The sequence below is a fragment of the Primulina tabacum genome, chromosome 8, assembly GCF_025594145.1.
Source record: "Primulina tabacum isolate GXHZ01 chromosome 8, ASM2559414v2, whole genome shotgun sequence".
NCBI lineage: Eukaryota > Viridiplantae > Streptophyta > Magnoliopsida > Lamiales > Gesneriaceae > Primulina > Primulina tabacum.
Window position 1 is genome coordinate 7,513,336 of NC_134557.1, and position 13,896 is coordinate 7,527,231.

Consider the following 13,896-nt stretch of genomic DNA (forward strand, 5'->3'; position numbering starts at 1 on the left):
CGTTCGTCCGCAGTTTGTATCAAAAAATGTGTCAGTCCATAAGGTCACGTTTTATCAAGAGTTATTGTGTTGCATTCTCTTGATTCGAAGTCGTATCTTAAAGATGATTGTCGTCAACGTAGAGCACTTTCTTACATGCAATTTCGTCTTGCGGATAAAGTACTTATCATTGTCTCGACTTATTATTCATGTTGCTGCACATCATTCCAATGTCATAGATCCAAAATAATCATATATTTCACAATTTTTTATGTTTGATATACATGCAAATCCAAATGACCATTCCGTGAGGAGTATAGAATAAAATATTTCGACTGGGGATTGGTTCTATGGTTGTTACAAGAATAAGGATCAAATTCATTGTAATTAATGGAAGACATTACTCGCCTTGGAGGATTCATAACCTGATGTATTTGTTTCTTGAATAATGTTTTGTTGGATTCAAGTGAGAGTGGTTGATAAAGTGGGAGAATGTATGGTGTTGTGTGGTTCCGCAATTGCTACATCTCAAAACAAACTGCCGAACCGCCCGCCATACACCCAAGGCTGCACACCGACATATTTCGTTCGTTATGGAAGGTATAAAGATGGCATTTGATTTTACCACGAAAGAAAATTGGAAAAATGTCTCAGGTTCAAGACATATTTGTAAATTCCAACAGAAAAACGAAAGTAAAAATTATTCTCATATCAATTGTTCAAGACAAACATCAATGAATGAGATATTTTGACATTTATTCCACAACTTTTATATTAACCAATTTTTGGTACGTTAGTGAAATTTTTTTCTTTTTAATTTAAAATTCAAAAAACCATTTCTTTTTATTTTTTAAAGATCATTCTACGACCAGTTAGTATATTTATATATAAAAAGATGGTCAAGTGTTCCCCTCTCTTTTGACTTCCCTAAACCTTTGGTTAAAAAGAAATTTTGATTTGATCTATACGTTGAAACCCATCCAAACTGGTCCATTTGCATGCAAATCCCTTCTTTTTATTCATCGTTTTTTATTCCAAACATAATATATACAGCTAGGCATCTAGGACCACCTATATATTATGCTAGGACCACTGTACGTTTTTTTATATATATTTAATAATATAATGACGATAATTCCCTGGAAATTGAGTAATAATAACAATTTATAAACTTAATGTTATGTATACTCCAATAATTGCTATATACACTTCGATTCATGTACAAAATAATGTTGAATGCATTTAACATAAAGTGAAGTGTCTATTATTAACTATATAAATACATATATGTTACTTTATTGAGTAATATTGAATTTTACATGTGTCAACGTTCCTCCATAATTCATTACGAGCGATCAACTTGGTACTATATATTTGGGACTTGACTTACTTCTGTCCAAGCGTTAATTATGATCCGTACGAGGAGCTAGCTGGTTTTGCAGCGACTTCTGAGGAAATTCATACCTCCAAAAGATAATTTCGTTGATAAACATGTAACAATTTTTACATATTAATCGGGGCTTAACCGCTCAAATCTCCTGTATTTTTACATCTTGTGAGACGATTTTACATGCTAGATGGATCGATTCGATCCATATTTTCCATCAATGAAATATGAAAAAACTTAATTATCGCACAAAGAACAAAGAAGATGAGTATACACATGTCAACTTACTTTACTGATTTTAGAATCTTCTCTGTTAATACCAACATAAAATCAATAAAACTATCTAAGATTCATTGATGGAGAAATGAGTGCAGATTTATTTAACAAATGTGGACAAACTTTTGGTTGCCAGACTCGGTTAAGTTCCATGTATGGTAATTTTGTGACAATGAGTTAAACCGTACAATTCCTGTCAGGCCGTTTACTCGGATTTTGGGGTTTAGTGGATTAAGATGCGTAACAAGAAAGCGAAAATTACATTTTTTTTGTTTTATAATTTTCAATTTTTCAATTTTGGCTAGTTAAAAAAAATGTTCAAAAATGAAAAAAAAAACATGTTATTTATATGACTAAAAATGTTAATTCATGCTGAACATGAAAAAACAAAAAAAAAAAATGAAAATTACCGGACTAAAAATGAAAACTCATTGTCAACAAGACAAAATAAATAAACATGTAAATTATAAGACTAAAAGTGAAAATTCACTTTTAACAGGACTTAAACTAATAAAAAAAAAAAAGTAAGCTACATGATTAATAAAATGTTTCGATTGTTGCATAAAATGGAAAACTGTGATTTAGTCCTTTATTTTTAGTTATTTGTTGTTTTGATTTTCTATATTTTTCAATTTCAGTCTTAATTCTATATTTTTTAATTTTTGACAATTTTATTTCTTTTTCATTGTAAATATTAATGTGACATTGTACACATTGATGTCAAACATAATAAAGATGACGAACCAAGATTGAAGTTTGACAATATAAAAAATCAAAATTATAGATAGACATATATAACACTAATATTACAGTTTTCCGATATAAAATGTGTCAAATACTTATTTGTAAACATTTGTATACCATGATATCCAAGTCGATGGTGTTAAACAGTCCAAGTATAAGAACCAAGCTTCCTCATGTTAAATCATATTCTAAATCAATTTCAAGCACTCGTTCCATACAATGACTCGAGGTTTTTAGAACTCTCAACATCACTTATTATCAAATGATGTTTCAATCTCACATTCATCTAATGTAAATAACCGTCGTTTTTCGATAAAAATGTATAAACATATTTTGCCAGTACAAATAGTTCTGATCAACCTTCATTAGAGAATGGAAACTTAATGGAGGAAAATTAATTGATTTACGTAATTTATTGATTCATACACATCAGATTATATCTAAACCTTTTCCAGAACCTCTTATGTAATGTACCTAGTTACATGTTTTTAAGGATCATTACAATTTACATGCCATGCCGATGGTACAAAAAGAGGTCTCATTATCTCTTGCATAATGGATGACATTAACGAATGGAAGTAAATTTCAAAACGAGTAGAATCAATAATTTTTCAACAAAATCAATGCGTGTAGGTTAACGGAACAATCAAAAAAATTCAGAAAAGCAAAAAATCACGAGATTGAGAACAATACCTATGTATATAACCAAAGAAAAAGTAGGAGATGATTATGATGAAAAAGCAAGAAGAATCTGATGACTTAAAAATATCACATGATATTTATGTGAGACTTAGGATTTTATGGTTGATAATGGCAACCAACCAACATAATATATAGAAAAATGATTAAATCTTGAGATTCCCATAAAAATGTGAGCAAAAGAATCATGAAATAAGCGATTTTTTCATCGAAAAATAGACGTATTTGGGAAAGCTACGGGAAATTGATGAAGTGAACTTTTCGATGAAGAGTAAATATCATGAGTAGGCCAAATTGCATAATGCTCGAGTGTAGGTCCAAATGCACCGCAGACTGTGACTACTTGTAAAAAGCAAGAACACATTACTATCATGTTATATACACTGATCTGTTAAAAGGGCACTCTAAATTTTCAATGAAATTATCGAATTTCAAGAGAGAAAGTTCAACTTTTTTCTATATATAATTGTTTGATAATCAAGCATAGTTGAATCTCATCCAAATAAGACAAGAAAACATTATGAACAGAAAAAAAAAAATAGTACAATTCATCAATCGCGATTCATACCTGTTCATACTGAATTTGATCTTAATTTGCTGAAATCATTAAAGTTTAAAGCTGAATTCAAGATTGGTGCTTTCTGATCTGAATCTCTTCAGATGCACATTCGATACGGCAACAAGTTATGAGCCCTGTAAAACCAGTTTGCAAATGGTTAACACATTATATGAGCTAATTTTGCTGAAAAATCAGAACGAATAATGCGTAACAAGCATGAAATAATTGGTATTAAAGACTATATAATTAGAAGCTCAGGTTTTTCTTTGATACAAGAAAAAATACTGTACTATACAAAAAAATTTCATGAAAGGTTTTTCTTCGGAGAGAAATAGTAAAAGATCTGTATTATATATAATGATCAGAATGGAGTTTCTTCAAACAGAGCCAACTCACTAAATTTAAAGATTAAAAATAATATTAACTAATAAAATATTCAGTTCACACAAAATACCAAAAATCCTACTTGTCAGAGACTCCGAATCATATCAAGAGCTGGGGAACTGTGGGTTTTGATCCAACTTGCCTGAGACCGACCATTTTGGCTGGCTTTGTAGTCGTTTATTGCCGATGCAGCATCATCAAGATTCTCATCGAGAAAAAGCTTCGGTACTGGGCAGGCACGGATCCAAGATTTTCGTTCATAATCAAGAAAAAAAAATCATCAAGTTTGATATTAATCAGCACCACGCCTTTGCATGTGAATCTTGAAGATGCTACACCAGAAAACTACGACTGTATGTGTAGATCCATGCATAAAACTAAATCTTTCTTGATTTTCAGACAAAACCCTTCAATTAATTTCATCTGTACTCTTGAGAAATATGACGGGCAATTTCAAGGATGCAGTGTGAGTTTGGTGGAGACTTAAAGTTATGTGCATCGATCTTGGGTAAAATACAGTAGCTAGCACACAAGAATCTTTGGTCTTAAAAAAATCAAAGTAAAAGAGTACAAAAACAACCCTAGTGGGACAAAAGATGATTAATAAAACTAACAGAAGAGATCAATAAAGCAGAAACACCCGATTTGATGGATTATAAGATTTTGAAAAATCCCAATCAGATTCATTTGAGAATCAATTGATATCAGATAAATCGGTCATCCACTCTAACAGAAAGAAGAATAAAGATGGATTCATATTCTGATATTGATTGGTGGAATTTGCATCTTTGGTGATGAAGAGAGAACCACATAAAAGTCAAGAAAACGATTTACTTTGAAAAATGAAGCGAATTCCAGAAGAATATTCACCAATCAATGAAAGAAAGAACAAGAAAACAATAAATGATCCAAATTTTGAGGGATCAAATTCAGCCACTGAAGCTGAGTTTGGTCGATTTTTCCGTCATGAAGAACAAAGCAAAAGGGGCGCTTTAAAGAAAAGGGTTAGGGAACTCACGCTGTGGGGGAGGTGTAAGGTGTTTCTTGAATATATAGCCACACAGACACCTATATATATATATATATATATATATATATATATATGTATGTATGTATAGTATATATATATATATATGTATGTATGTATATAAAGGTTAATGCCTGATCCAATTTGTGATACTGTTTTGTTTTTAAGAAAATATCATATTCATTTTTTATATTTTTCATATAATTTACTCATAATTATAATATCTAATTATTTTAAAAGTTTAAAAATTCACATATTATATCTATAAATTACATATTTAATATAATTGAATTATCTTTATTCAAATAATATTTTAAAATTATATAAAATTTTAAAAATCGACTCTATCTATTAATGATCATGATCTTGATTTTGATTCATAAACATAATAATCCTCATTTTACATAAGTATCGCCTACACATATACGTGATTTGCTAGTAAGTATAAACAAGTTTATTTATGTATATCCATGTTTGTGGTGGTTTGGGTTAGTGACTATTTATTGCACTTATTTAATATTTAATATTTTTGACAAATAAAATTTTATTTTTTCCAAACCCTAATCTTGTTTGGTGTGTCGACTCTCGAATGTAGAGATAGATCCTTGTGCTTACACTGAGTCGTGATGCTTACGTGGGCCGTTCAGAATTACGAGTTCCCTTTAACCACACAACTCGAACTATCTATTACTATTTGAGATCGAGCTTTATCTCTAATTATCTCACTTTGTTTCTCTTTTGTAATGAATCGGATTCGAGTTTTCACATCCCTTAGAATAGGATTTAAAAAAGAACTATATATTACTATTTACTAAAAATAAAAATAAAAATTAAGTGAAAGTAACTCCCTGGTGTGTGTGTCTATATATATATATATATATATATATATATATATTATGATTACTAATTTATGTATTTTTATATTATACTGAATAATGAATGTCATAGTCTCTAACCCTAAATCACAATATTGTCATCCCCTCGTGACGAATATTAAAATGTTATAACATACGTAATTTCGATGAATTTAGCAATTTTTGAAATATTTTTGGCTATGCAGTTATTAGAATTAAAAACATCTCTAATGCTTGCGGGATTGCGGGGGATTGGACCGACGAGGTTTTAGGGGCAGGGAGAGGCGGATATCAGGTCCAAATTTTTCTTGATGGAGGGCGGATCCCGAGTTTGGCCAAACTCATCCCAAATACATCATGTTATCATCTCTATATATATGTCACGCCACCACTTTAGAGAAATACCCTAACGTGCTTGGTGTCATATAATCACTTTAGAGAAGTTAAAAAAAAACATAAAAACTTAATGAACTAAAAAATAAAAAATAGGCCAAGTTATAAAACGATTTTGGTAATTTTTCCTCCTTACACTAATATTCGAGATAGTTATTTTAGTGCATTGTATCTAAGGATGACAACTTTCCCCACGGTTTTGGAGCCCCGCGGGAAAAACCCAAAACGGGGATGCGGATCCCCGATTTTTTCGGTTTCGTGGAATTTTTTAAATCCCCGATATAGTTTGGGGCGGGTATGGGATTACTATCCACATCCCCGAACCCGCCCAGAAAATAATAACAATAATAAAATAATAGTATTATTATTATAATAATAATAATAATAATAATAATTATTATTATTATTAATTTTAATATTAATAATTAATATTATAGCTAATAATAATAGATAATAATAAGTTTTGATTTGAGAAAATTTTCGAATCCGTCATCGTCTTGTCATACTAATATTTTTGAAACAATGATGAGAACGGGGATGAGAAGTTGATCCCCGAAATTATCCGAAAAAGCGGGGATCAGGACGGGTATGGGGGTGAGGATGGAATTCGGGGACGGGGATGGGATGACAAATCCGCCCCCGCCACGTCTCATTGCCATCCCAATTGTATAAACGCACCGGTCTCTTTTATTAACTTAAAAAAATCAACTTGATTAGACAATTTATGGGGCCCTAATTAATCAACAATTAATTCCTAATGTTGTAAAGATAATAATCAGGTGTACCTTATTTTGTTTTAAAAAAGGCAAAAAATCATTTTTAAATCTGGGAAAGACCGTATCTAAACCACCTTTGGCATAAAGGAAAAAGAGAAACTATATGTAATCAAAATTTAATATTTTATTGAAATAAGAAAAAACTTGTGTGAAACGGTCTCACGGATTGTATTTTGTGAGACATATCTCTTATTTGGATCATCCATGAAAAATTATTACTTTTTATGTTAATGTATTACTTTTTATTGCGAATATCGGTAGGATTGATCCGTCTCATAGATAAATATTCGTGAGATCGTCTCACAAAAGACTTACTCTTGAAATAAAATATTAAAAGGAATCAAAGTCCTTTTTTTTATTAATGGACCAAACAGCTATATTTCAATTTGAAATGTTATATTCCATCCATAGACATTATAAAAAGGAAATGATCATGGCTTTATATTAAAACTCGTCCTTTTTGATTAAAATTTAATATTTCAAATTATATATATATATATATATATATTATTGTCAATCATTTATTTTCTCTTTTAAATCTTCCGAGAATTTTATATAAGTTATATTATATAATAACCATTATTTCTTTTAAAAATAATAATAAAAATAAGAAGGGTATATATTGTTATTTAATTAGTTAGATTCTCGGCAAAAGTGTCTACCTGAAGAGAGGACCCATTTCCGTACAGTATGATGTGGCCTGTTCAGAATTTGCATTTTTAAGTGGGCCAACCCGACCCTATACTTTTCCCTTTCAAATAAACAAATAATTTAGGTGACTATTTATTGTTAGGCATTGTTTCTGTTGTTTTCTCAACCATTTCTTTTTTATTGTTTTCTTTTTTTAAAAAAAAAAACCTACAATTAATAAGACTTTGATTGATTTATATGCAAAGCGTGATGAGATTTCACATCTTGATTTGATTTCTTGAAAATAAAAACATTTAAATAAAAATATATTTGCAATGATATATAAAATTTTATTTATAAAAGATTTTGTGATATATCAATGATAACTAAGCTTAAATATTTGCATCTATATGTATCTCTTTAAATGCCTACATTTCTATGGATACTGTTCACCAATCGTGTCAAACTCTGTGTCTACCAATTATATGATGCTCATTTGTTAGATATATATATATATATTGTTTCATGTTTTTTGGGTGAATTATTGTTTTGTTGATTTTAATAATTTGGTGTGTTTTTATTATTATCGTCGTCGTCGTCGTCGGTCAAAGCCTTAATCTCACAAGAGACCTAATCAATATTTTAAGAGTAAGTGTACAAAATTTCAACTTCTAAGTCAACAGAGTCTTAAAATTGCATTCATTTATTTTTTTTTGGAGTTAATGAGATGTTATCTTTAGAGTATTATTCCAATATTGCATTCATTTCATGTTCATTATCTCGATTGGAGACTGTATGAAGAATTATAGAACCAGCGTATAAAAATAAATGTGAATTGTGATATACACATCCGAGGCAATACCCATTGAACTCAACCATTTTTTGGGCCAATAATGAGATTAGGGTTAACAATTATTAGATTGAAATGTAAGATCAGAAGATGAAGATTAGTGGTAGAGCTCAAGAACATCATTTCATTGAATTTTCAAATTTAAAAAAGGATAAAACAATTTGAAGGTTGTTTATAAACATTATTGGTTGGTTATATAGTAAAATAAATTAAATGGAAATATCTATAATATTAATCAGTTGGTCCTAGATTGATATAAAATAAATAAATAATCAATAATTAATATAAAAAATAATACTAATAACAACAACACGAGCTTAAATTCTTGAATTGGCAAAATACAATAAAATCAAAAAGTGGTTATTTATTGCTTAAATAATATGGTGGCACCTGGAGGACAGATTAGGAGATTTTGATAAATTAAATTAAATTTCTTAAAAATACGAATTTATATTTTATAATTATTTTGGTGGGGAATACTTCACATGGACTTCACGAGACTTTGCCGGGGGGAGAAGAAATAAACAATTTGGACCATACACGTGACCTACACAAATATTAATTGTTCAACGCCATTCATATTTTTTTTTTATTTTTTTTCTTCCTTTTATTATTCTCCAATATCCAAACATGTGCTGATACATTTTTACAATCCAATTGAAATTATCAAAACTGGTTAGGGGTATTTTGGCAATTTCTTGAATCATCCATAAAAGGGTCTACACCCCTCCCGACGCACGTGTTTCGTGTTTATACAATGTTTTTATAACTCATTTGGTTTATATTTAAATGAAGATAAAAATATAATTATAAAAAATAGTAAGAGACTACTACTGCCATTTTGATATAAGAATTAAATATATTAGAATTCGCAACTTGATGCTTAGAGCACAAAGACTTTACCCACTAAACTACAATAAATTTCATCAAAAAATTTAGCACTTTATTAACAAAAATTAGTTATTCTAAGTGTCTCAAACTTAATAATATAATATTGAGAGATAATAGATATATATGTTGTGTATAAATAAATATCAAATTATAAATTTATTTAAATGGATTTTTAGTAATCTTGATCGACGTTTTTAATCACAATTTTTTTGTGAAATTTACATTTAAAAATCTATATTTTTATAAATATTACTCGTGATGGGCAATGATTGAAGGATACCATTTTGAGCTTCTATATGATTAAAAAATTTGAATTGCAAATTTAATATCAACTAATTTAGCTTTTCCTTCTATTAATTAAGAAAAGTACGAACAATATAAATATAAGTTAATAATAAAATATATCAAATAAATTAATTGTATTTTATTTAAACCTTCTTTGCATGTAAATTTCAGTTAATTTTCAGTGGTAAAGCTCTCGATCTGTAATTTTCTTAGGCGGACTCTCATGCATCGACTCTGATAGGTCAAAACTTTTAATTTTTGTCAAGATTGATTTTATTTAATGAATTAATATGTTTCCCGATGATCTTTGGAACAGAGAACAATACGAGTTAAGGCAAGGAAAATATTTTTTCCGCAGAGACGAATTTGCCCGTATTCACGTGCTATAAGAAATGACAATCGTCCTCAAGATACAACAACTCTAATCCAGAAACTGCAGCACTACAAGAACCGGATGGCAGCGAACAAAGATATGTCGAAGCTTTCAAGTTTGGAAGAAAAGAATGCAACGAAAATATGTATGGTCGAAAAAGTCAGAAGAAGATATGAATACATGTAGATGGACTATTTAAAGTGAGAAACTCATAAGCCAAGTGACACATCCAGAAGACACACCTTTCTGCAATGAGTCATGTGACCACCCTTCAAGGTAGAGGACGCACAATTTAATGCAAAGGGACGCGGTGCAACCACCAAAAGATAGTCACACGAGACGCACTGTTTGAACCGAAGCACCACACTGATTCGGACTAAGCACTGACTGAAGTGTGAAAACATCGGATAGTTTCGAAAATATTATTCCAAATAAACTTGTCCAAAAAGATTAATATGGTCAAGAAACCGCACCGCACCGGGCCGGGCCGAAACCGAGTGCGCGCGCGTTTTTCCGAGATCCAGCCTATCAGCGTCCTCTCCCTTTCCAAAAACTTCTGATACTCCTTGGAGCCCAAACCCCTAGCTCAAACATAGAGTCGATCATTAAGTTAGTTGATAGTTGTTCTGATTAAAAATTAAATACAAATAAGAATATCATTTATCATATATTTTAAATTATTTTTAACTATTATAGTGTAAAATCAATATCTGATTTTTAGGAGAAATTGTAATTTTCTTCATGTATATGTCTTTTCGTAATTTGATTATCCATGTTATGGAAATTAGGTCTTAGACCATTGTTTTCATGTTTTTGTCAATTTTTAGTAATTCTAACTAGAAATGCTGATTTATATTGCACACGTAAGTATAAAAAACACATTAAACCAGTATTGCATCCAAAAAAGATCCAAAATCGAAAGAAATACAAAATTAGTAGGTTAAAATTGAAATTTGACAATACATGAATCGTAAAGAAACATATTGACATCATCAAAAAATATTCCCTAGTTTTTATCAGGCAATATTTAATAACAATAACAACTACAACATCAATAACAACGATAATAATTAATTAATTCTCAAGTCAAAATGCTAATTATATAAAATCTGAAAATCAATAAATTTAAATTGAACACGTATCCCAACTCAACTCATCCCGTACCCCATGCATCACAAATATACATCGGCGAGGAATATAGTTCTTTCAACCGATCGACGACGCCTTTTGACTGAAATTCTTCGCCTTTTTTGTTTAATCAGCGTGTAAATATTGGTGGATGCTCCGCAAAAATTCAATTTAATATTAGAATATCACTTGGTACAAACTTAGATGATGATGCTTTGGACCAAAATGATGAGTGGAGCAATAATGTAGGACATAGTATAATTGATTTGTCTCACGAAAATAAATCTGTGATACCGTCTCACAAAATACATACACACTGTGAGAACCCGAATTTCCAGCATTTCAGCAGCAATACAAAATTCAAGCAGAAGTTAATATTTCAGAAGCTGGTAGCATTTCAGCAGCAATGCAAAATTCCAGCAGAAGCTTTTCCAGCAGATTAGAATCCAGCAGCAGACAAAAGATAAAATCCAACAGCAGAATAACGAGATTCCAGCAGACAGTTACTAATTCAGCTCATGACTTGTAACTGAAGCATTTAACATGGAATAAAGGCTGTTAATGGCAGACTATAGCCATTAATTGGGAGGCTAACAGTCAGAATTTTGCCTATAAATAACACCCTCAGACCTCTGAATTGGTGTTACACAAATCTTGAGATTATCACTTGAATTTTCTAGCTAAGAGAGTACTTATTTTCGAGCAGTAGAAATCAGTAGCAAGAACAAGCAGATTCCAGACTTCTACCGAAATCTTATAGCAAATTACAGTAAGTGGGCTTATGTATAAAATATCTTGAAATCAGTTTGTTAATTTCTGTTTTAAAGCACAGTTTCTGAATGTTTGATTTCTGATAAATGATTTTGAAGCACTGAAACTCCCTAGTGAACTAATGGTAAAAATATATATTCTGAACATTTCTGAATCCTGATTCTGATTCTGGCCTCACCCCTTAGAGAAGAGAACATATAGGGGACTGACATCAGTTTATCCATGAAATTCACTAACGTGCTCAGTGCTTACTAATTCTGATTTCTGTTCTGAAACCTGTGATTTCTGGATTCTGATTCCTGTTTTGAAAATAAGAGTTTTCTATATGTTATTGTGTTACTGTTTCTGTAAAAATTGCTTTTTGAAACTGGGAGTTATTCCCGCCCCTGCTTACTGAGTGACAACCATATCACTCACCCACCAAACTCATCTCAGATAAGAACGAGGAAGAAAAGTTAGAGGAAGAAGAGCAGATTCAATTCTGGGGCTGGTGAAGGAGACAGTTGTTTATCAGTTCTAGTTTATGTTTATTCCGTTGTATCTGTTAAGACGTTATTATATTTGGTTTTACATTTCGCTGTAAAACATTTGTCATTGAGTTCGTATCAGACACTGAAATATTCAGTATTTATGAATAAAAAGACTAGTTTCTGAATTTTGGACTTCCGAGACTTGTTGTTTTCGAATGTAAATTTGATAGCAACGTTGGTGTCAACCAACCCCCGTCCCGGGGCGTGACACAACACCATCAATTAAAATATACCACGCAACCCAAGAGTTAGTTTTTGTATTATATATGTGGCTTGTGTAGTTTTTAGCAAGACTTGGGATTTCGTCAGTCAGTTGATCAAAGGTCACTAAGTAGAGACCCATTTAAATTTCCTTCTTTTTTTCTCGAAAGGTAAATTTTATTCAATTTTATGTATGCAATGGGTATATTAGTTTTGAGAATTTATTCACTTGAAGTGAGTTGAAAAATTGGGCAGGTTTTGTCAAAAAATTGGTTGATTTATGGGCCAACGTATAGCCCACACATTTTTTTTTAAAATACAAATGGGGAGATTCTCTTACATCATTGTTGCGATGTATGGACATACATCGTTTAGCTCATTTTCAATTAAGTTCTATTACTAACTTTATCGGCTGAAAAATAATGATTCACGTTATATAGTATTCCTTACAAATTTTGTAAAATTAATTTTTTAAATATGTAATTCATGAATACTGGTCGTAAAAGAAGAAGATTCATGTTTGTGGTGGAAAAATTTTTGTTGTTAAAATAATGGTAATATAAATCATAATCTATGAGTTTGTGGTGTTAAATAGCCAATTACCTATACCATTATCTTTACAAATTTGCGGTGGCAAACATTACCTGCCAAAGATTTATAAAATGCACCAATTCTTCTAAAACAAAATTGAGTAGATCTCACGAATCTTTATCTGTGAGACGGGTCAACCATACCGATATTCACAATAAAAAGTAATACTCTTAGAATAAAAAGTAATATTTTTTCATGAATGACCCAAATAAGAGACCCGTCTCACAAAATACGACCCGTGAGACCGTCTCACATAAGTTTTTGTCAACAAAATTTTGTTACCAATTATAATGACAAATCTACGAGAGTTATATATATGGAGTTGAACAATCCTCCCCCTTTGAGCTACCTTTTTATGTTGAGTTATGTGCAAGTATCAAATTTAACAGTAAGAATACATATGCTGGCTAGTGATAATTAACTACACCTGATTCCTGATTCTTTATTCTTGACTTCTTGATTATTGGTCACACATCTAGAAGATTAACATATAAGTTACTAATATTTTTAGCTATGAAGAACATAATTTAATTCAATGTATATTTTTTTTATACTAAATCCTATTCAT

At 30.6% G+C, this 13,896-nt stretch overlaps 1 long non-coding RNA gene across 5 annotated transcripts; it reads right to left on the minus strand.

Annotated features, from left to right (window-relative positions):
* Window positions 1-886: 886 nt before the first annotated feature.
* On the minus strand, window positions 887-5,040 carry LOC142553513 (uncharacterized). 5 transcript variants are annotated; one of them, XR_012821957.1, is made up of 3 exons: window positions 4,111-5,040; window positions 3,654-3,778; window positions 887-1,517 (listed from the first exon to the last, which is right to left on the minus strand). It is a non-coding gene; the product is annotated as an uncharacterized LOC142553513 (long non-coding RNA). The 5 variants fall into 5 exon arrangements; XR_012821956.1 differs by having other exon boundaries at window positions 891-1,427; XR_012821955.1 differs by having other exon boundaries at window positions 891-1,443.
* Window positions 5,041-13,896: the final 8,856 nt, after the last annotated feature.